The 21393-nt window shown below is 38.0% G+C and overlaps 1 protein-coding gene and 1 long non-coding RNA gene across 8 annotated transcripts in view; one reads left to right on the plus strand and one right to left on the minus strand.

The window, feature by feature from the left end:
• The window catches only part of DMTF1 (cyclin D binding myb like transcription factor 1), a 44348-nt gene extending 44123 nt beyond the window's left edge, over window positions 1-225 (minus strand). Inside the window, exon 1 of one of the 4 annotated variants that reach the window (XM_077857139.1) lies at window positions 66-225. The gene's annotated coding sequence lies outside the window, so the exon portion shown is untranslated. The remainder of the gene's footprint in view (window positions 1-65) is intronic. The other 3 variants (XM_077857144.1, XM_077857138.1, XM_077857142.1) reach the window with 3 other exon arrangements.
• The window catches only part of LOC144288989 (uncharacterized), a 90331-nt gene that overhangs the window by 19074 nt on the left and 49864 nt on the right, over window positions 1-21393 (plus strand). The window lies entirely within an intron of this gene.

The raw sequence follows: 21393 nt of genomic DNA on the forward strand, positions 1-21393 counted from the left end.
GACAGGCTCCACTGGGCGGAGCGGCCCTGGCGGCGGTTGGGACCTGAAGGTTCCATCGCACTTACTTCCTGTTTTGGGTCCGGGCACTTTGGAAGAACCAGGATGGAGGCTCCAAAAAATACCAGGATGGAGGAAGCAGCCACGGGCAAGAGTGGCTGCAGCTGGAGTGAGCGAGCGCGACGAGCCACCGGAAACGGAGCTACGGCCGCGCCCCGCCCCCAGCCCCCGCACGCTCCCCTCCCTCTCTCCTCTCCCTGGGGACCGCTCTGCGCGTCGGTTGCTCGCGTCACTTCCGGCCAAGTCGGCGCGCGGAAAAAAAGTCCCGGGGTATTGGCGCGTCGGTGCCCTTCTCTGGCAGTCAGTCGCCTGTGGTCCGCTCTTCTCTCTCGTTGTGAGATCCCGGTGCCGACACTGGCTCTGCTGATGTTTGAAGGAGGAGGCCCACCGTTGTTGGGTGTAACTGTGGTCTGCCTCTCTGGCTCCTGGAGCATTTTGGACCCCCTGGCAGAGTTTCGTAAATTCCCGGGCTCCAGAGCCAGCCGGGTGTGGCAGGAACGCGAGCCGTGTCTAGATGGGAAAGAAAGCCGGGCACTGTGTCTGGCCCTTCACGCCCAGGCTGCACTCCGGTGGGCGCTTGAAGGGACGTGTGAACCTCTTTGAGCGTGGGATGCGGCTCCGGCCACACACCCTCTGCGGGTTAGGCAGCTGCCACTCTAGTGCGCTGTCCGCCTCAGAGCTCTGCTTCTCTAGGCCGGCCGCTCTGCAGTTACGGCCGAGACTTTTAGAAAGGACCAATATTTGGGACCATCCCCTAGGCCAGTCTTTCAGAAGCTCCGTGAGACCCTGGCAGAGGCTTGGGTTGTTTGTTTGTTTGTTTGTTTGTTTAAGATTCTACTTGTTCATGAGAGACATAGGCAGAGGGAGAGGCAGGCTCCCTGCGGGGAGCCGGATGCGGGACTCGATCCCGGGATCCGGGTGATGCTCAACCACTGAGCCACCTATGTGCCTCTGTTTCAAGGCCCTGAAAATCTTGTGGTGGAGTGGTGCGAGTCTGTTACAACTCTATGATTCCAATCTCATTTTACTCAGCCTCAGTCGTAAAGGTCAAATAAAGGCTATGGAGAACGTAAATATGTACTCCTTAATTGGTCTTAAGTAACTAATGAGGTTAATAATGCTTAATAATCACCGCCCCCCCTCCCCCCAGTTATCTTAGCTTGTTTTGGTTTTTCTACGCAGTTGTTTCCTTTGACTACAAAGTATTGTTGACTTTGTGGAAGGGACAGTAATTCATCAAGGAAACTGTGGGGTGGTGGTAAAAAACATACTGAAATGGGTTTAGAAACATAAATATTTACATTTTACGTCAAATGTACATAGTTTTCAGCAGTAGTCCACATTACCATGCTATTCTTTGGGGTAAAAGAATTTCTCAGTCATAAACGTTGGGTTTCACAAAATGACATACTATTATATGCCTATTAGCATGACTAAAATAAAAACCACAGATAACACCAAATTCTTGTGATGATGTGGGACAGGAACTCCCATTAATTGCTAGTAGGAATGCAAAAAGTTATAGTCCTTTTGAGAGGCAGTTTGGCAGTTTCTTACAGAACTAAACAATTTTACTGTACGATCCAACAGTTGCTCCTTGATATTTATGCAATGAGTTGAAAAGTTACATCCACATAAAAGCCTCAAACTTGTAAGACACCAAGATGTACTTAAGTAGGTGAAAGGATAAATTGTGGTACATCTGTACAATACATTATTATCTAATGCTGAGAAGAAATGAGCTGTGGACGACATGAAGGAAGCTTAAATGCATATAACTAAGTAAAATAAGTCTGAGAAAGTTACATACTGTATGATTCAAACTATAGGACATTCTGGAAAGGGCAAAACTGAAGACAGTAAAAAAAAAGATCAGTAGTTGCCAAGGCTTGGGGTTGGAGAGAGGAATAGATGGAGCAGAGGATCTTTAAGGCAGTGAAATAATTCTCTGATACTAACATGGTAGATAATATACAAGTGCTTCTACATTTATCAAACCCCACAAAATGTACAGCACCAATAATGAACCCTAATGTGAACTGTGGTCTTTGGATGATAATGATGTGTCGTTGTTGGTTTATCATTTGTAACAAATGTACCACTCTGGGTGACAATAATGGAGGAGACTACGCATGTATAGAGCAAGTAGTATATGGGAAGTCTGTATCTTTCTCTCAATTTTGCTGTGCACCTTAAACTACTCCTCAAAAAAAGTCTGCTTGAAAAAGAATGAAAGGGTGAAATAAGCCTCTGGATTTGGGCAATATGAGCCAGCAGTTTTTGAGTGCTTATGTGTCAAATGCTTTACATGTATGAAACTCATTTAATGTTCACAAATGCCAGATGCATCACTATAGTTATTACAAAAGATTCCTATTTTAGACAACCAAAAAATGAAAAGATGTCCAAGCGCACACAGCAAAGAAGTGATAGAGTCAGAATTGAAGCCTCAGCCCCTGAGCCTATGCTCTGAACTATTACTCTTTTGCATTTCACAAAGTACACATTGGCAACAGTCTTTTTTATAATGAAAAAAAGTTATTTCAACCAGTTTCCAGTCTTTACTCAACTGGAAGATGGACATGTTTGACCAATTTTCAAAATAAATAAATGCTAAGCAGCATTTTATCACATCAACTTTATTACCAGTATGTGATACTCTATATCCTATTTGGGTATTACATATATCACTCAATTTTTAAATGGGTACATGAGTATGCATCTTGGCTTTATTGCTTAGTAGTGGGTATAGTAATTCACTGCTCAACTTCATTTGCCTTCAAATTATGGGAATAATCTAATCTACCTCCCAAAATACTGTAGACATGCTTTGCACAGAGCCTAATGTGTAGTAATAAGCACTTAAAAGTAAACTAGAAAAGCAATTACTCTCAGAGTAGTTCTAATGAAATAATTACATATGTAAAATTGTTAACATTAACATTTATGAGGAAGTAGTCCCTAATTAGCCACATTTCTCATAAAGCACAAGTGTATAGGATTCTTTTTCACCAAGGCATAACAGTGTAGCATCTAAATTATAGTCTGGCTGTCTGTTATCCCCTGCAAAATTTTGCAGCCTGCACTCTGCTGCACTCTGCTGTTAATTCCCTGAAAAAAATCAAGCCCATCCTTATAATTCTCCCTTTCTGGATGAGTTTCTTTCATAACCACCTTTTCAAAAGTCAGTTGGTATTTACTTGGGGAAGACAAATGTATTTTAATATTTAATATATAATTCTAAAAGCAAATTCATCATTTATGATAAAAACAAGTGAATATAGAAGGAATGTACCTCAACATAGTAAAGACCATATGTGACAAGCCTATAGCTAACCATAACGGTGAAAAGCCAAAAGCTTTTTCTCTGAGATCAAGAATAAGACTGAGGGCAGCCCAGGTGGCTCAGCGGTTTAGCGCTGCCTTCCACCCAGGGCCTGATCCTGGAGACCTGGGATCGAGTCCCACCTCGGGCGGGATCCCGTTGCATGAGCCTGCTTCTCCCTCTGCCTGTGTCTCTGTCTCTCTCTCTCTCTCTGTCTCTGTCTCTCGTGAATAAATAAATAAAATCTTTAAAAAAAAAAAGAATAAGACTGAAATACCCACTCTTCCCACTTTTTTTCAACCTAGTATTTGAAGCCCTAGCCACAGCAATTAGGCAAGAATAGGAAGTAAAAGGCATCCAGATTGGAAAGGAAGAAGTAAAACTATCTGCAGATAACATGGTATTATATATATAAAATCCTAAAGACTGTCAAAAAACTTTTAGAATTAATAAATTAATTCAGTGGGCAGCCCCGGTGGCGCAGCGGTTTAGCGCCGCCTGCAGCCCCGGGGTGTGATCCTGGAGACCCGGGATCGAGTCCCACGTCGGGCTCCCTGCATGGAGCCTGCTTCTCTCTCTCTTTCTCTCTCTCTGTCTCTATGAACAAATAAATAAAATCTTAAAAAAAATAAATCAATTCAGTAAAATCGCAGAATACAAATCAATACATAAAAACTGGTTGCATCTCTATACACCAATAACAAAGTATCAGAAAGAGAAATTAAGAAAACAATACCATTTACAACTGTATTAAAAAAGAATAAGATATGTAAAAAATACATTTAACCAAGCAGGTGAAGGACCTGCGTGTTGGTAACTATGAAGCATTAATGAAGGAAAAGACAAATAAATGGAAAAATATTCTATGCTTATGAGTTGGAAGGATTAATATTATTAGTGTCCACACTACTGAAAGCAATATACAGATTCGACGAAATTCCTTAAAAATTCTGATGGCATTTTTCACTGAAATAAAATAATTCTAAAATTTGTGTGGAATCACAAAAGACCTCACATATCCAAAGCATTCTTGAGAAAGAGGAACGAAGCTGGAGACATCATGTTCTTTGATTTCAAATTGTATTACAAAGCTATATTAAAACAGTATGGTACTGGCATTAAAAACAGACACATAGCTCAAGAGAACAAACAGCCCAGAAGTAAACCTGTACATATGTGGTCAATTAATTTATGACAAAGGAGCCAAGAATATACGTAATGATGAAAGGATGGGCTCCTCAATAAGTGGTACTGGGAAAACTGGGCAGCCACATACAAAAGAATGAAATGCCCACTATCTTACATCATATATAAAAATTACCTAAATTACATTAAATACTTGGGCATAAGACTTGAAACCATAAAACTCCTGCAAGAAAACATAAGCAGTAGTCTCCCTGACAGAGGTGTTGGTGGTGATTTTTTGAACCTGACACCAAAAGCAAACACAACAGAAGCAAAAATAAACTGGTCTACCTCAAACTAAAAAGCTTCTGTACAGCAAAGGAAACCATGAACAAAATGAAGAGGCAACCTGCTGACTGGGAGAACATATTTGCAAGTCATATACCTGATAAGGGAGTAATAACCAAAATATGTAAAGAACTCATACAATTCAACGGAAACAAACAAACAAGCAAACAAACAGAAAAAAAAACAAAAAACAAAAAAAAAACGGACAGCCCTGCTGTCTTAGAGGTTTAGCGCCACCTTCAGCCCTGGGTGTGATCCTGGAGGCTCGGGATCGAGTCCTATGTCGGGCTCCCTGCATGGAGCCTGCTTCTCTCTCTCTCTCTCTCTCTCTCTCTCTCTCATAAATAAAATCTTTAAAAGGAAAATAGCAAAAAAACCAATCTGATTTAAAAATGGGCAGATGATTTGAATAGACATTTTCCAAGGCAAACACAGATGATCAACATCACTAATCAAGGAAATGCAAATCAAAACCACAAAGAGATATCACTTCACACCTGTTAGAATGGATATTATCAAAAATAAATAAGCATTGATGAGAATGTTGAGAAAAGGGAACCGTCATGCTGTTGGTGGGAATGTAAATTGGTGCAACCACTATGGAAAACAGTATGGATATTCCTCAATAAAATTCCTTCAAAAAATAGAATAGCCATATAATCCTGCAATTCCACTTCTGAGTATTTAGTGGAAGAAAATGAAAGCCCTAACTCAAAAAGATACATGCACCCCATATTTAACGCAGCATTATTTATAATAGCCGAGCTATGGGAACAATGTAAGTATCCATCAATATAAATATATAAAACTTCACAATAAAAAAATGAAATCTTGAAATTTGTGACAACATGAATGGACCTAAGGGTTGATCATGTTGAGTGAAATAAGAGAAAGACAAATGCCATATAATTAATGTGAAAACTTAAAAACAAATACACCTTCCCCCCACAAAAGACAAACCCCAAACTCATATGTACAGATAACAAATTGATAGCTTCCAGAGGTGATGGGTGGAGGGTGGGAGAAACGGGTGTACTTAAATTTTTTTTTTTTAGTAATAAGAAAAAATAATAAAATTAATTATAGAAACACCATTATATCTTTAACTTGCATAATCATTGTAAGGACTATCCATAAGATAATTCAAAGTCTAGGGCAACTTTCTATAGTTGTACATCTAAGTTATTTCTCCCTTAGTACTTCATCACTGTATACCTAGGAAATGCAGGAGGCTTTTTATTATTATCCTAAGATTTACCTAATTAGGAATTAAATATTTTGTAGAAAAATCATGAGAAATATTTCTATCCCGAATAGAAGTTATATTATAAAAGTATTTACAGCACAGTTACAGTATTTGCTGCACTTGCTAGTTATGATTAACTCTCTTGTACTCTAGATTTTTTTATAACACTTTCTTGAAGATCTTCAATGATAGAATACTAATGGAATTACCTTTCTTTTATGCAAGGGTGATATATTAATACAAAAGTATTTCAAATACTGAGAGGCAAGGTGTGGTGTATGATGATCATCTTGTGTCCTGGATGGTATGAAAGAGAAGTTTGCAAGGGCTTTTGTTCAAAGTACTTGAAAAATACAATTACTGAGTAGTCCATTTTCTTTGCACACAGTTTCTGAGTCCTGTTAATACAGTTCATGGTTTACACTGGAAGGCTTTCAAGAAATTCCGGAAATATGATGAGGATTCCTACAGTAATAGGGTAATGAACAAACTGTCCCTAATTAGGCACACACATCAGGCTCTTCCAGGTTCACTTTTGTCTCACATTTCTCCTCTACACTTTTCTCTGGAGCTTATATAACTCTCCTTTTTTCCTGCCTCCCCCCCATTTTGTGTCAGTATATCATCTCCACACTTCTTTTAATCTCTCAATCTAGTCACCACCTTTTTATACCCTCCTCACTTTTTCTTTTGCAATAGTTCTTTACTGAGACTTATTAATGGAACATTAGCAAAATTTGGTTTCTCTTTCAGTTAAGAAAATGGAGAACTAAAACTGGATACTCCTAGCAAGCAAGGATAAAAGTTTTCATTCTGTTCTTGAAATTTTTTTGTGCAAAATAAACCAGCTAATTTACTTTACCAATTTTAGAATTGGGAGAATGTCTGGACCCAGATTCCAAGACCTGTTCCTTTACAGTCTGTAATAGGAGAGAGAGGGATAATACACCAATAAGTCAATAAAAAATTGCCAATTTTTGTAAGTTCTAAGGAGGACACAAAGTGAATGCCCTTAAAGTGATGGTTAGAGTAGGGTATTCTGAGAAGACATTTGAACAGAGACTGGAAAGATGAGAAGAAATCACCATAGTAGGAGGTAAAGGATGGGAGAACATTTGTCCAGTTAATGTAGGAAAGAGTGTATTTGTAGGAAGCAACTGAACTATATGATGTTTGTAAAAAGGAAAGAGCACAGTGTTAGTTAGGGGTAGGCTCAGTCTCTCTTGCAACGTTAATTCATTTTAAGTCCCTTCCTCTAAGATGGGAGTCAGCTCATGCTCAGAGGTAGTTGGACTGTCTGCCACCTCTGACTCATAGCTTCAGTTTGCAAGTGTATGGCACAATACTTTAACTTGATAGACTTAAATGTTGAGATCAAAGATAATTAAGTATGTTAAGCCAGAAGAGCAGGAAGATAGCCATTTCTCTTCTTTAGAATAGACAATAGTTACTGGGGCAATTACTTTAGGGCAATAGTTACTGACTACGGAGAGCTCAGTTGTTCAGATGGTGTCACTATTTGTGTGACTCTAGAATGAAGCAAATGCTACCTTTTATTATTGCTGTAGTGCGAGGAGATCATTTTATTAGAATGCTCTGAAAGTAAGCATTTGTCTAACAGAAGTTTTGGTGTTACTTTATTTCCCAAATCTCCTTATCCATCTAGATGCAATATTTGAAGGGTAGAAGCATTATATTTTAACCAGCAGATGTCCCTGTTGTTCAGCAGGATTTTTTTTTCTTTCCAGAGTAGTAGCTTCAACAGTAGAATTTGTGGCTTGAATTTATTAGTGTTACACTATGGTAGACCAATGACAGGCCTCAACAATAAGAAAACCAAAGGGATGTGCTTTGAAATCCAAATGTGCAGCATCTTCTAGCATTAAAGACTTGTCATTGATTTATCCCCTCCTCTTTTATTCAATGTACATCTAATTCCCTTGCACAGAATACTCAGTGAGTGACAGAAAAATAAATAAGGAACTCATGTAACCTTTATAGATTTCAAGAGTTTGAGCATCTGTGATACACTTATTCATTGGTTTCATTCTGCAGGCCTTCCTGAGCACCTGCTCTGTGCTAAGCACTATTTCAGGGAGAGGGAATATGGTAGAGATCAAGAGAGATAATGTCCCTGTCCTCAGAGAATGTATATTCTAAAGGAGGAGCTTACATTTTTAGTAGTTTTTTTCAATGTGTCTTTGTAAAAAATTTTTGGTTAAAGTACCAATTTATTGATTTGTTGCAACTGCCCATAAAACTTGCTCATTATTAACAATTTAATGAGGGATTAAGACAGAATATGAATCAAATCACCTGGTATCATCTGATTAATCTGAATGGCAAATATTAGGAAAGGTGGATCAATGCTCATTAGTCTTCATCAAAGTACTTTTTCTTTTAAATTACATCTCTTTATTTAATATTATTGTTAAGTTTTTTTTTAACTCCAGTATAGTTAACATACAATGTTATATTTGTTTCAGGAATGCAATATAGTGATTCAACCATTCTATACATTACTCAGCTCGTAAGTGTACTCTTAATCCCCTTCAACTCTTTCACCCATTCCCCCACCATGTCCCCTCTGGTCACCATGTGTTCTCTATAGTTAAGAATCTGTTTCTTGGGTTTTTTTTTTTTCTCTCTCTCTCTTTTCTTTTCCTTTGCTCACTTGTTTTGTTTCCTAAATTCCACACATGAGTAAAATGAAATGGTATTTGTCTTTCTCTGATTGACTCATTTCACTTAGCATTATACATTCTAGCTCCAAAGGTGTTGTTGCAAATAGCAAGATTTTGTTCTCTCTTATGGCTGAATAATATTCCATTATATATATAAATATATATATATTCCACATCTTTATCCATTCATCTATTGATGGGCACTTGGGCTGCTTCTATAATTTGGCTATTGTAAATAATGCTGCAATAAACATAGGGGTGTATGTATCACTTTGAATTGGTTTCTTTGTATTTGTTGGGTAAATACACAATAGTGAGATTGTTAGATCATAGGGTAGTTCTACTTTTAATTTTTTTAAAAGATTTTATTTATTTGTTCATGTTCACACAGAGAGAGGCAGAGACATAGGCAGAGGGAGAAGCAGGCTCCCTGCGAGGAACCTGATGCAGGACTTGATCCCAGGCAAGCTCAACCTGAGCCAAAGGCAGATGCTCAACCATTGAGCCACCCATGTTCCCCAATTTCAAATTTTTTGAAGAAATTCCATAATGTTTCCCACAGTGGCTTCACCAGTTTGCATTCCCACCAAGAGTGTACCATGGTTCCTTTTCCTCCCCCAACACTTGCTGTTTCTTGTGTTGTTGATTTTAGCCATTCTGACAGGTGTGAAGTGATATCTTCTTGTCATTTTGATTTACATTTCCCTGATGGGAAGTGATAATATCTTTTTGTGTATCTGTTGGCCATCTGTGTGTCTTCTTTGGAGAAATGTCTGTTCATGTCTTCTGCCCATTTTTAATTAGATTATTTGTTTTTTGGATGTTGAGTTGTATCAGTTTTTTTTTTTTATTTTAATGATTTGGTTTTCCCTTGGTTTATTTTTTTTATTTTTTTTAAACTTATTTATGATAGTCACACACACAGAGAGAGAGGCAGAGACATAGGCAGAGGGAGAAGCAGGCTCCATGCACCGGGAGCCCGACATGGGATTCGATCCTGGGTCTCCAGGATCACGCCCTGGGCCAAAGGCAGGCGCCAAACCACTGCGCCACCCAGGGATCCCCGTATCAGTTCTTTATATATTTTGGACACTAATCCTTTATTGAATATGTCATGTGCAAATATCTTCTCCCATTCAGTAAGTTTCCTTTTTAGTTTTGTTGATTGTTTCATTCACTGTGCAGAAATTTTTATTTTGATGTAATCCCAATAGTTTGTTTTTGCTTTTATTTCCCTTGCCTGAGGAATCATAACTAGAAAAATGTTGCTATGGCCGATGTCTGAGACATTACTCCTGTGCTCTCTTCTAGGATTTTTGTTGTTTCAGGTCTCACAGTTAAGTCATTCATCCCCTTTGAGTTTATTTTTGTGTATGGTGAAAGAAAGTGGCTCAGTTTCATTCTTTTGCATGTGGCTGTCCTGTTTTCCCAGTACCGTTTGTTGAAGTAACTGTCTTTTTTCCATTGGATATTCATTCCTCCTATGTTGATACTTGACCTATAATTGTGGGCTTATTTCTGGGTTTTCTATTGTTCTATTGATTCATGTGTCCGTTTTTATGCCCATACCAAGCTGTTTTGGCTACTATAGTTTTGTAATATAACTTGAAGACTGGGATTGTGATACTTCCAGTTTTGTTTTTCTTTTTCAAGATTGTTTTGGCTATTTGAGGTCTTTCGTGGTTCCATAAAAATATTGGGATTGTTTATTCTAAATGTGTGAAACATGCTATTGGTATTTTGATAGGGGTTTCATTTAATCTGTAGATTGCTTTGGGTAGTATAGACACTTTAACAAGTATTTGTTCTAGTCGAAGCACTTTGAACAATATCTGGCAAGTGGCAGGTTCTCCAAAATGTCAGATATTATTTGGCTTGCCCATCATAAGAACAAAAAATGAAAAACAGGAGAGAATTGTGTTATTTGACTATTGAGTAGGATTTATTAGAATAACAATTCTACTTCAGTGAATAAGATTGGGATATAAAAAATTTATTTATTAAGACTTAGACTGGAAAATGATTTATCTCCAAATAAAAATAACAAGTAGTCTGTTTTTAGATATCTTTTAAACTGCCTTTCAAAATGTCAGTCTAGGGCAGCCCCGGGTGGCTCAGTGGTTTAGTGCTGCCTTCAGCCCAGGGCCTGATCCTGGAGACCTGGGATGGAGTCCCAAGTCAGGCTCCCTGCATGGAGCCTGCTTCTCCCTCTGCCTGTGTCTCTGCGTCTCTCTCTCTCTCTCTCTCTCTCTCTGTCTGTCTTTCAGTAATAAATAAATAAAATCTTTGAAAAAAAAAAAACCCAAAAACCAAAATGTCAGTCTATTGCTGATAGATATGGAAAGGGATATTATAATTTCCATTGTTTTAAGTTTTTGTTTCTCTGAAACTTCTTGGAAACAGGCCAGTTTTAATGTTTCTGGACAAAGTGCTTAATGCACTGGAGAAAGTGATATGGCCACTTATCTGAGGAATCTCCTTCTACTAAGGTTCACTGGATACAACAGATGCATATAAGCAAATGCAAGCTAAAGGTCTTGGCCTGAAATTGTTAGACTTAAAACCCAAACACAACAAAATACACTGTTTATCAAAGAAGCAATTCCTCCAAAAACAATTACCTGAAATATCAACCTAGTCTTTTAAAATACCTGCCCAATTTAAGAACATCTACAGTGTATTAAATATAACCGTATCAAATTAAATTCCAGAGCATAATACCTTTGTTATAATGACTGCATCTTAAATGAGCAGACCCAGTAAAAACATGGAATATATAATTTTTAATTTAATGAGATTGGGAATAACAGGATTAGGAAAGCAGAGCTTCTGTGGGCCATCTGTTCAGACTGGAGAACAATATTATTACATATAATCCTGTTTTAGAATTGTAGCCATTGCAGCAGTATTATACTGATACCAGCAAACCTAACATAAGGAAGATATGTGGCTCCTATAGTCACAGTATCACTAATGTCTTTTTCTTTTGTTTATGTTTCTTACTAGAAATTTACATTTATGTTGAACTTTGGTCTGTGTTAGTTCAGTCTGGTGTAGTAGGACACAAGGCTGTTAAAGCCATTCTTTGAAGGTGAAACTCCTTTCTCTATTTCCATTATAATTGGATAAGCTCTATTTTTGTTGAACAGGAGCCCATTTTCACATGACGCTGCAGTCTTTTCTTTCTTTTCCTTTGCCAAAGAGCCATCTGCTATGAAATCATTATTGAGAACACTCTTGATCTTGAGCCTGTAATAAATTTTCACAAGAATCTCCTCTGAGAAGGAATCCATGCTGCTTTACCATTGTAAACCAATTGCAGGAAAAATATATGATAGAACAATATCTCATACATAATGTTATAAATAACTATGTTATTTGAAAAGGTCACAGTAAATATAGTACTCTATAAGCAATCTGTCTCTTGCAATGGCTAAAACCAAAAATGAATCTGAAGCCTTTGCTTTTAGGCCTTTTCTACCTCTCTCTTCACTGCAACTACATTTTGAGAAAGTAATAGATTGGATGAAGAATTTAAAAATTAGATTTCCCTAGGAGAGCTGGCTTATAACTGCTAGTAAGATGCAACAAATGACCAGGGTTTTCCTACCATTCCCATATTGACTTGGTAGTAATATATAATATTATTAGATGTTTTATTTAAAAAAACACTAAATGGAAAGCAAAATGGTTGATTTCACTTCTTTTTATTGTTTTTTAAACAAATAAAAGGTAAAGCTCAGTCCTAATGAAAATTTTAAAGACATAGATCATACACTATAGTTTTGCAAGGAATATGTCTGCCATTTCTTCAGTAATGAGCCTTTGGAGAGCTCCTCAGGCTCTGATAGCCATTTTTTCTTCTTCTCTCTCAACAAATGACCTTTATAGGTCCTTTATAGTATGAACTTCCTCAATGGACTGATCCCACTTATATAGTCATCTGTGTTCATCTAACCTCCTTCTCTACAATCCTAGAGATATTGGTTTTCTTATTCACAAGGCTAATCTCTTTTTTTGTGATTTTGATTTGTCTCCCTGCCAGGACTATGCTTATTTTTTCTTCTATGTTTTTAACCACTGTAGTCTGGTTTCTGCCTCCCAACATGCCACTGATTGATGATCATTAATGGCCTCCATGTTGTTAAATCCAGTGAATAATATTCTATTATAACTTAACTTAATTTTTCAGCAGCCTTTTCTCCTGAAATGATTACCTCTTCTTTCTTTGAATACTCTTTTTTTTCTTGATATTGAGATCCAATACTCTGTTGTTTTTCTTTTTTCTCAGGCATGAAGAACACCATTTTTTTAGTGTATCAACACTAGATGCCTAATATTTTAGCCTAGCATGATGTAGGGAGGTTATGCTTGAAGCAATGACAATACTATTGGCCACAATAAATTCAGATTTCCTTGAGTGGCAAGAACAACAACAACAGAGAATTAGAAACTTATAGACACTCCTTATGCTGTAGGCTAAATCTGCTATGCATATATTTTTTTTCTTCTTCTAGACAAGGTGTTTGTTTATTTGTTTAGGAAGGTTTAAGTTTTATATTTCATCTTTAATGGTTTTAGGCAGCATGCAATAGCTGGCAGTTTTAAATCACTCTGGAGTTCCTTCTGTCTCTCTAAACATCTTGGCTGGCCTGGCTTTTAAGTTTTAGAGTTCTTTGTGATGAACTCCTGGGTCTACATCTCCTTCTCTTTCTATTCTTTCTTCCTAAGTGATTTCATCCACTCCAGGGGCTTCAATTGCTCTCTAAATACTGATGACTCCTACATTTGTAATTCTGACAATCTCCTATTCAAATGCCCTGTTGGATGTTGCACTTGGCTTAAATGTGGAAGATTGTATTTTTCAAAGACAACTATATCATTATTTCTCATCCAATGTGTTCTTCATGCAATACATCTTTGACCCTCCTCCCATTAAGAGAAGGGACTCCTTCCCCTGAAATGGCACAGCTTCTGTGGCTATTTTAAGCAATAGGGTATGCAGAAAGTGGTGCTATGTGACTTCTGAGGATAGATCATCAAAAGCCTATCAGCCATCATGTAAGCAGCTACCATATAAGCAGTCCAGCTGCCATACTGTGAGGAAACCCAAACTAGCCCATTCAGAAAAACCACATGAAGAGGCACCATGTAAAAAGAGAAGTATGACTAGAGAGCCCCTTGCTGCTCCAAACTCCTCTTCAAATTAGGTATCTATTATTGCATAACAAATTACCCAAAACATAGTGGCTTAAAACAGCAAGCTTTTATTACCTCTTCGTTTCTGTGGGTCAGGCATTCAGGAGTGGCTTAGCTGGAAATCAGTTCTCATGAGGTTGCAGTAAAGCAAGATGTCAGCTGGGGCTTCATTCATCTAGTCCAAGATGGTTTATTCACATGGCTGGCAAGAGGCTTCATCCTTGGCTATTGGCTGGAGGCCTCAATTCCTACCATGTGAGCCTTTCCACGGGGGCTGCTCAATTGTCCTCAATCACATGGCAACTGGCCTCCCTGAGAGCAAGAGATCTAGTATAGCAAGGAGGAAGCTTCAATTCTTTTTATGACCTAGCTTCAGGAGTTACACATTGTCACTTCTATTTTATTCTATTCATTGGAAGTGAGTCACTAAGTCCAGCCCACAATCAATAAGGTAGGATCAGGCTCTACTTTTTGAAGGGATTTGCAGATACCTTCCGTCCATTGTTGTAGCTCTAGCCATTATCTGACTGCAAAGGCATGAGAGATCTGCAAGCTGGGATTGTTTATCCTAGCCTTTCCCCAAATCCTCATCTGTAGAAGCTATAAGCAATAATAAAATGATTATTGTTGTTTTAAGCCACTGTGTTTTGGAGTAATTCTCTTTTCAGTACTAGCTAACCAGAACATGGAGCCTTTTGGACTAAACCCTAGAATGCCAAAAGCTACTTTATTCTTTTGTGGGGTCCCCACAAATTTATCTGGGGTTTCTATTCCTTTCTCTCCCTCTGGCCTAGGATTTTGTCTCCAAGAAGGCAATAGCATATGGAGTCCCTTCTCACCTACTCCTGCTTGTTCTCTTGTCAAAATTTTCATTTCTTTTGGCAAATACTTGTATCATCAACACTCTTCCCATGCTCTGGTTCATGATATAAACTCTGATCTGGTAGTTTAGGCTCTTCTATTCATTTTTAAATGAAAGTTTTTAGAATCCCTCAATGTTTTGTTTTTGTTTTTGTTTTTGTTTTTTCCTCCATACCTCTCCTGGCTCTTAAAGATAAGACTCTGGGTTTCAATATTGTCTCATATAAATTTATAAAGGTTCATTCAGAAGTTTAACTTACTTCTTTAGTTCTAGTGTGTATGTTTGTTCCTCCTCTGAGGCAGCATAGAGAAAACTATCAAATTTGCCTTCATGAAGGATGACAGGTATGAGAAAGTTCAGGAAAGACAGCAACCCATTAGTAGCTCAAAATTATTATTTTACTAAAAAATACTTGATATGTGGTATCTATGTTAAGTGCTACCTGATTTTAGATAATTAATAAAAGTTTGCACAAAGTATGTATTCCTGTTGTAATTCTCTATCTATGAATGATAGATTTTGGAATTTGAGAGCTATGGAATTCATACCCAGAACTGGAATTCTTTTTTTTTTTTTTTAAGATTTTTATTTATTTATTCATGAGAGATACAGAGAGAGAGAGAGGGAGAGACACAGACAGAGGGAGAAGCAGGCTCCATGCAGGGAGGCCGATGTGGGACTCAATCCCAGGTCTCCAGGATCACGCCCTGGGCCAAAGGCAGGCGCTAAACCGCTGAGCCACCCAGGGATCCCAGAACCGGAATCCTTAATTTACAACATTCTACCATAGAAAATGGAGATTAAAGGAAATATATACCTGAAAAATATCAGCATTTTTAAGAGAGAAGCAAATCAGCAGAGCACATTCCAAGGACTACAGCGATGCCTTTGGGTCTCAAAAGGTGGGAAGTGATGAATCCACCTGAGTCCTTTATAGCGATGGAGAGATAAGACAGTGCTAATAGGACATAGAAGTGGCAATAAGGCACAATGCAGAGTTGCTGAGCCCTCTTACACAAGATGAAGGTTTTTTTTTTTTTTTAAAGATTTTATTTATTTATTCATGTAGTCACAGAGAGAGAGAGAGAGGCAGAGACACAGGCAGAGGGAGAAGCAGGCTCCATGCACCGGGAACCCGATGTGGGATTCGATCCCGGGTCCCCAGGATCACGCCCTGGGCCAAAGGCAGGCGCCAAACCGCTGCGCCACCCAGGGATCCCACAAGATGAAGGTATTAAAAAGATGAGGATTTTTAAAATTTTATATATTAGAAGCTGAAAAAATTTGTTATATATTACTTTTAACATTTTTTTAAATATAACTGACACAAACACTTGCAAGCCATGGTGTGGGCAGAAAAGGAATGGTATCTGAGTGTGATAGATAGTCCCATATTTGTTGTATTACCAAATTATCTGAAATTCTGCTTGTCAGTAATCAGTAACATGGAGATAACCTGAATATCTGGGCAGAAAACTGAAATACTCACCACAAGCTCAAATAAGACAGTCATATTCTACATTTCCAGTTAATGAGACACTTTCAACTTCTGTTCTCATACAGTTTTATTGGTTTGAAGCTCTCTAAGGAGCTTCCCAGGTGTGATCTGAAACCTGCCCCTGCAGGAGGAGGAAGAGGAGCGATTAAAGAAATACTCAGACTACTCCAGGTTGGTAGGTGGCAGTTTTAGTGAACAAAGGGGATATACATATGAGGCTGTCTTGGGTGGCAGCAAGATGATTGGATCCCTGCACCCACCCTCCTCATCTTAAAAGTTTAGAAAGAGGGCCTAACCGGGCTCAAGTACATATGCTGTGTAGGTGTTTTCAATACCACATCCATGCCTCAAGACTCTCTTCTTGGGGCAGCTTCTGGGAGCTGAAAGGCAAGCAGAACCCCACATCCTAAGGATGGGAACAGGGTTGAGAAGTCTCCAGGTGGGGTTGATTGGTGGTCATGTCTTTTCAATGACATTCCCCTAAAAGCTTACTTAGGAAAGACAGGACCATATTGTTCAACAAGGGATTTCTTTTAAGAAGGCCTTCTTGTAGTGTACCTGGTTAACATCTGAAAGATGACTTTCTGTGAAAAATGACACATAGGTGCTCACATAGGTCTTCTTGATGACTCTTGATTTGTATTTATTTGGTTCTAAATAAACTTCCTCCATGACAGCTTTGATGGTGATGAGGCCTCTTCAGCAGTGAATTATTTTGTAATCAGTCACGTTGCAGTCTGTCAGAAACGCACAGTTTGTCCATCTGCTGGGTCATTTCCACTAATATTATGGAGTTCATTTAGAAAGACAGAAACTGGGGCACCTAGGTGGCTCAGTGGTTGAGCATCTGCCTTTGGCTCAGGTCATGATCCTGGGGTCCTGGGATAGAGTCTCGCATCAGGCTCCCAGCAGGGAACTGGCCAGTTCATCCTGTTTTCTTTACTGATGTGTTAGTGTCAGTATACAAAATGTGATTGAGAAAAAAATTAGGTGAAATTCTTAAGATCTGTGATGGTTATATTTAGTCTACTTTTCAGTTAAGAAAGTGATTCATACTTCTGATCTATTTCCAGTAGCTAAAACTCACTACTATGTTAAGCCTAACTAAAGCTCTCTCAAATTGCTAATTTTATAGTTGCTATAAGTAAAACAATTAGGAATTCTACATTGATTTCTTTTTGACTGTGTTTTTTTTCAACTATGCTTAATCTTGCTCTTAAAACCCCTGTTTATTTAAAAGTTGTGGAATTTAAAAGGAACTGTGGTTGTACTCACATGCTGGGGCATCCTATCTCCCATCTCATGAAATCAATGTAAGATTGCTTCATTTCCAAAGTCCACTTTGGTTCAGAGCTTTCCATATTCTTCTGTAGGTTCTCAGAGTTTTACTTGGCTCCCTCTTCTTCTAATTCTTGCATCCAGGTGTACACTCTATGTTTACCTTGAAAAATTGAATCTCTTTACCAGTCATCACAGGGTTTCTCATTCCAAGTATTTAGAACTTTTGTTGTGGAGTTAAAGGTTTCTGGAGGGGACACCTTGGTGGCTTAGTGGTTGAGTGTCTGCCTTTGGCTCAGGTCATGATCCCAGGGTCCTGGGCTGGAGTCCAGCATCAGGTTCCCTGCAGGGAGCTTGCTTCTCCCTCTGCCTATTTCTTTGCCTCTCTCTGTGTCTCTCATGAATTAATAAATAAAATCTTAAAAAAAAAAAAAAAGGTTTCAGGGAGGAGTCATAGCATCTTCTTTCTCTCCCCTCTCCTATTCTCTCCTAACGTTCAGGAACAAAATCAACTTCTCTTCTTGCCTTATACATAGCATTTTATGGGGCTAATGCACATGATCTAACTTGTGGTAGAGGCTACTACAGATCCCTATATTTGTTTTTCCCTTTTTCCATAGTATTAGTAGAATATTTGAGTGCCAAGGTAACAAAACATCTCTTAGCTCTGTGCAGCTAGGTGTAATTGTATGACTATCACTAGTTAATGTAATGTAAACGGAAACTGAAGTATACACTATCCGGGTTTTTCTCCATAAAAGAATGAGCCTGCCTTTTCACTTTCCCCTCTTCCTTCTGGCTGGAATGTGGGTATGGCAGTGTCATCTTGAACTATGCAGATAAGAGCCACAGGAACAGTAGAGCAACAAGATGTACTGACAGGATGGAGTCCCTATCCCTGTCCTTGACTGACTACTATGCCCTGAGAGACTGAGAGAGAGGTAAATTTTCTTTCTCTTCTTTCCTTTCCTTTCCTTTCCTTTCCTTTCCTTTCCTTTCCTTTCCTTTCCTTTCCTTTCCTTTCCTTTCCTTTCCTTTCTTTTCCTTCTTTTCTTTCTTTCTAAGCTTGAGCAGGAAGGACAGGAAGAGCAAGAGGGAGAAGCAGATTCCCTGCTGAGCAGGGAGCTGGATGCAGGGCTTCATCCCAGGACCACGAAATCATGACCTGAGCTGAAGGCAGATGCTTAACTGATTGAGCAACCCAGGTGCCCCTATCTTCTTTTTAATCCACTCATATTTTGAGTTTTTGTTTCTGCAGCTGAGTCTATATTCTAATCCATGCAATGCCCTTCAAGTTCCCTCTCATCTCACCAACGTATTTCTTAAGAATACTGAGAGGAACTCCAGTGCACCAAATTTTCTCTCCCTCTATATTTTTATATATGAAACTTTCTGTACAAGGAGAATATGAATGATATTTCTTCAAGAGATATGAGAGTAAAGGCACCTCAGGTGGAAGAAAAATTCATGAAGAAATATTGAGGGAAGTGTAAAGAATTTCTAGGGAATAAAAACACATGCAATTTTGGTGGAGCATAGGGGAATTTTGGAAAACAAAGTTGGAAATGTGACTTGGCTGGAATAAGTTAATGGAGGCATCCATTAGTTCATCTTTGCTGTTTTGTCATGTAATAACACCCTCCCCTCCAAAATAAACAAGTTTTAGTGTATTAAAACAATTATTTACTCACTACTTAATGGGTTGGCAATTGGAGCTGGCAGCAGTTGGTTAGTTCTTCAGCTGTTTTCCTTAGGTTTACTCTTGCAGCTGAAATCAGCTGGAGGATCAACTGGGAATGGATGGCCTCATTCACACATCTAGCTGATAGGTTGATGGCTAGTGTGGCTCAGTTCTCCATGTTGTCAAATCAGGTGCCTGCCTTGGGCTTGTTCCTCTAGCAGCAGCAAAGAAGGGAAGACCCCTCGCTCAAGCACTTTCCCAGTACCATTTGTTGAAGTAACTGTCTTTTTTCCATTGGATATTCATTCCTCCTTTGTTGTTACTTGACCTATAATTGTGGGCTTATTTCTGGGTTTTCTGTTGTTCTATCGATTCATGTGTCCGTTTTTATGCCCATACCAAGCTGTTTTGGCTACTATAGTTTTGTAAATAACTTGAAGACTGGGATTGTGATACTTCCAGTTTTGTTTTTCTTTTTCAAGATTGTTTTGGCTATTTGAGGTCTTTCGTGGTTCCATACAAATATTGGGATTGTTTATTCTAAATGTGTGAAACATGCTATTGGTATTTTGATAGGGATTTCATTTAATCTGTAGATTGCTTTGGATAGTATAGACATTTTAATGATATTTATTCTTCCAACCATGAGCATGGAATATCTTTCCATTTCTTTGTGTCATCTTGAATTTCTTTCAGCAAAACTATTTTATAGTTTTCAGAGTCCAGATCTTTCACTTCTTTGGCTAAGTTTATTCCTAGATATTTTATTGTTTTTGGTGTTACTGTAAATGGAATTGTTTTCTTAATTTCTCTTTCTGCTGATTCATTATTGGTGTATAGAAATGCAACAGATTTCTATACATTGATTTTGTATCTTGTGACTTTACTAAAGTTGTGTATCAGTTCTAGCAATTTTTTTGGTGAAGTCTTCCAAATTTTCTATGTATAGTATCATGTCATCTGCATATACTGAAAGTTTTACTTCTTCCTTTTCAATTCATAATGCCTTTTATTTCTTTTGTTGCCTGATTGCTGTGCCTAGGACTCCTAGTCCTATGATGAATAAAAGTGGTGAGAGTGGACATCCTTGTCTTTTCCTGACCCTAAAGGAAAAGCTCTCAGTTTTCCCCCATTAAAGATGATTAGCTGGTTTTCATATATGGCTTTACTATGTTGAAGTATGTTCCCTCATACAACAATCTACTTTGTTGAGGGTTTTTATCAAGAATAGATGCTGTGCTTTGTCCAATGCTTATTCTGTGTCTATTGAAGTGATTGTATATTTCTTATCCTTTCTTTTATTGATGTGATATACCACATTAATTGATTTGTGAATATTGAACAGTGCTTACAACCCAGGAATAGATCCCACTTGATTGTGGTGAATGATTTTTTTTTTAAATGTATTGTTGGATTTGGTTTGCTAGTATTTTGTTGAAGATTTTTTCATTTCTGCTTATGGGAGATATCGGCCTGTAGTTTTCTTTTTTTGTGATGTCTTTATCTGGTTTTGGGATCAGAGTAATGCTGGTCTCATAGAATGAATTTGGAAGTTTTCCTTCCATTTCTGTTTTTTGTAATACTTTGAGGAGAAAGGTGTTAACTCTTCCTTAAATGTTTGGTTGAATTCACCTGGGAAGCTGTCTGGTCCTGAATTTTTGTTTGTTGGAAGTTTTTTGATTACTAATTCAGTTTCATTGCTGGTAAATGATCTGTTCAAAATTTCTATTTTTCTCACTTTACATTTGGTAGATTATGTTTCTTGGACTTTATCCATTTCTTTGAAGTTGTCCAGTTTGTTGGCATATAGGTTTTTATAATATTCTATAGTATTGATTGTTATTTCTCTCTTCCATAAGTGATTTTATTTATTTGGGTCCTATCTCTTTTTGTTTTTGAAGAGTCTTGCTAGAGGTTTGTTGATTTTGTTGATCTTTTCAAAAGACCAGCTCCTGATTTCATTAATCTGTTCTATTATTTTTTTAGTTTCTTGATTATTTACTTCTGCTCTAATCTTTATTATTTTTTTCCTTTTGCTGGGGTTTGTTGTTTGGTTTTACTTAGGTTGTTAGGTTGTTGATTTGAGATTT

This window comes from Canis aureus, chromosome 18, assembly GCF_053574225.1.
Source record: "Canis aureus isolate CA01 chromosome 18, VMU_Caureus_v.1.0, whole genome shotgun sequence".
Taxonomy (NCBI): domain Eukaryota; kingdom Metazoa; phylum Chordata; class Mammalia; order Carnivora; family Canidae; genus Canis; species Canis aureus.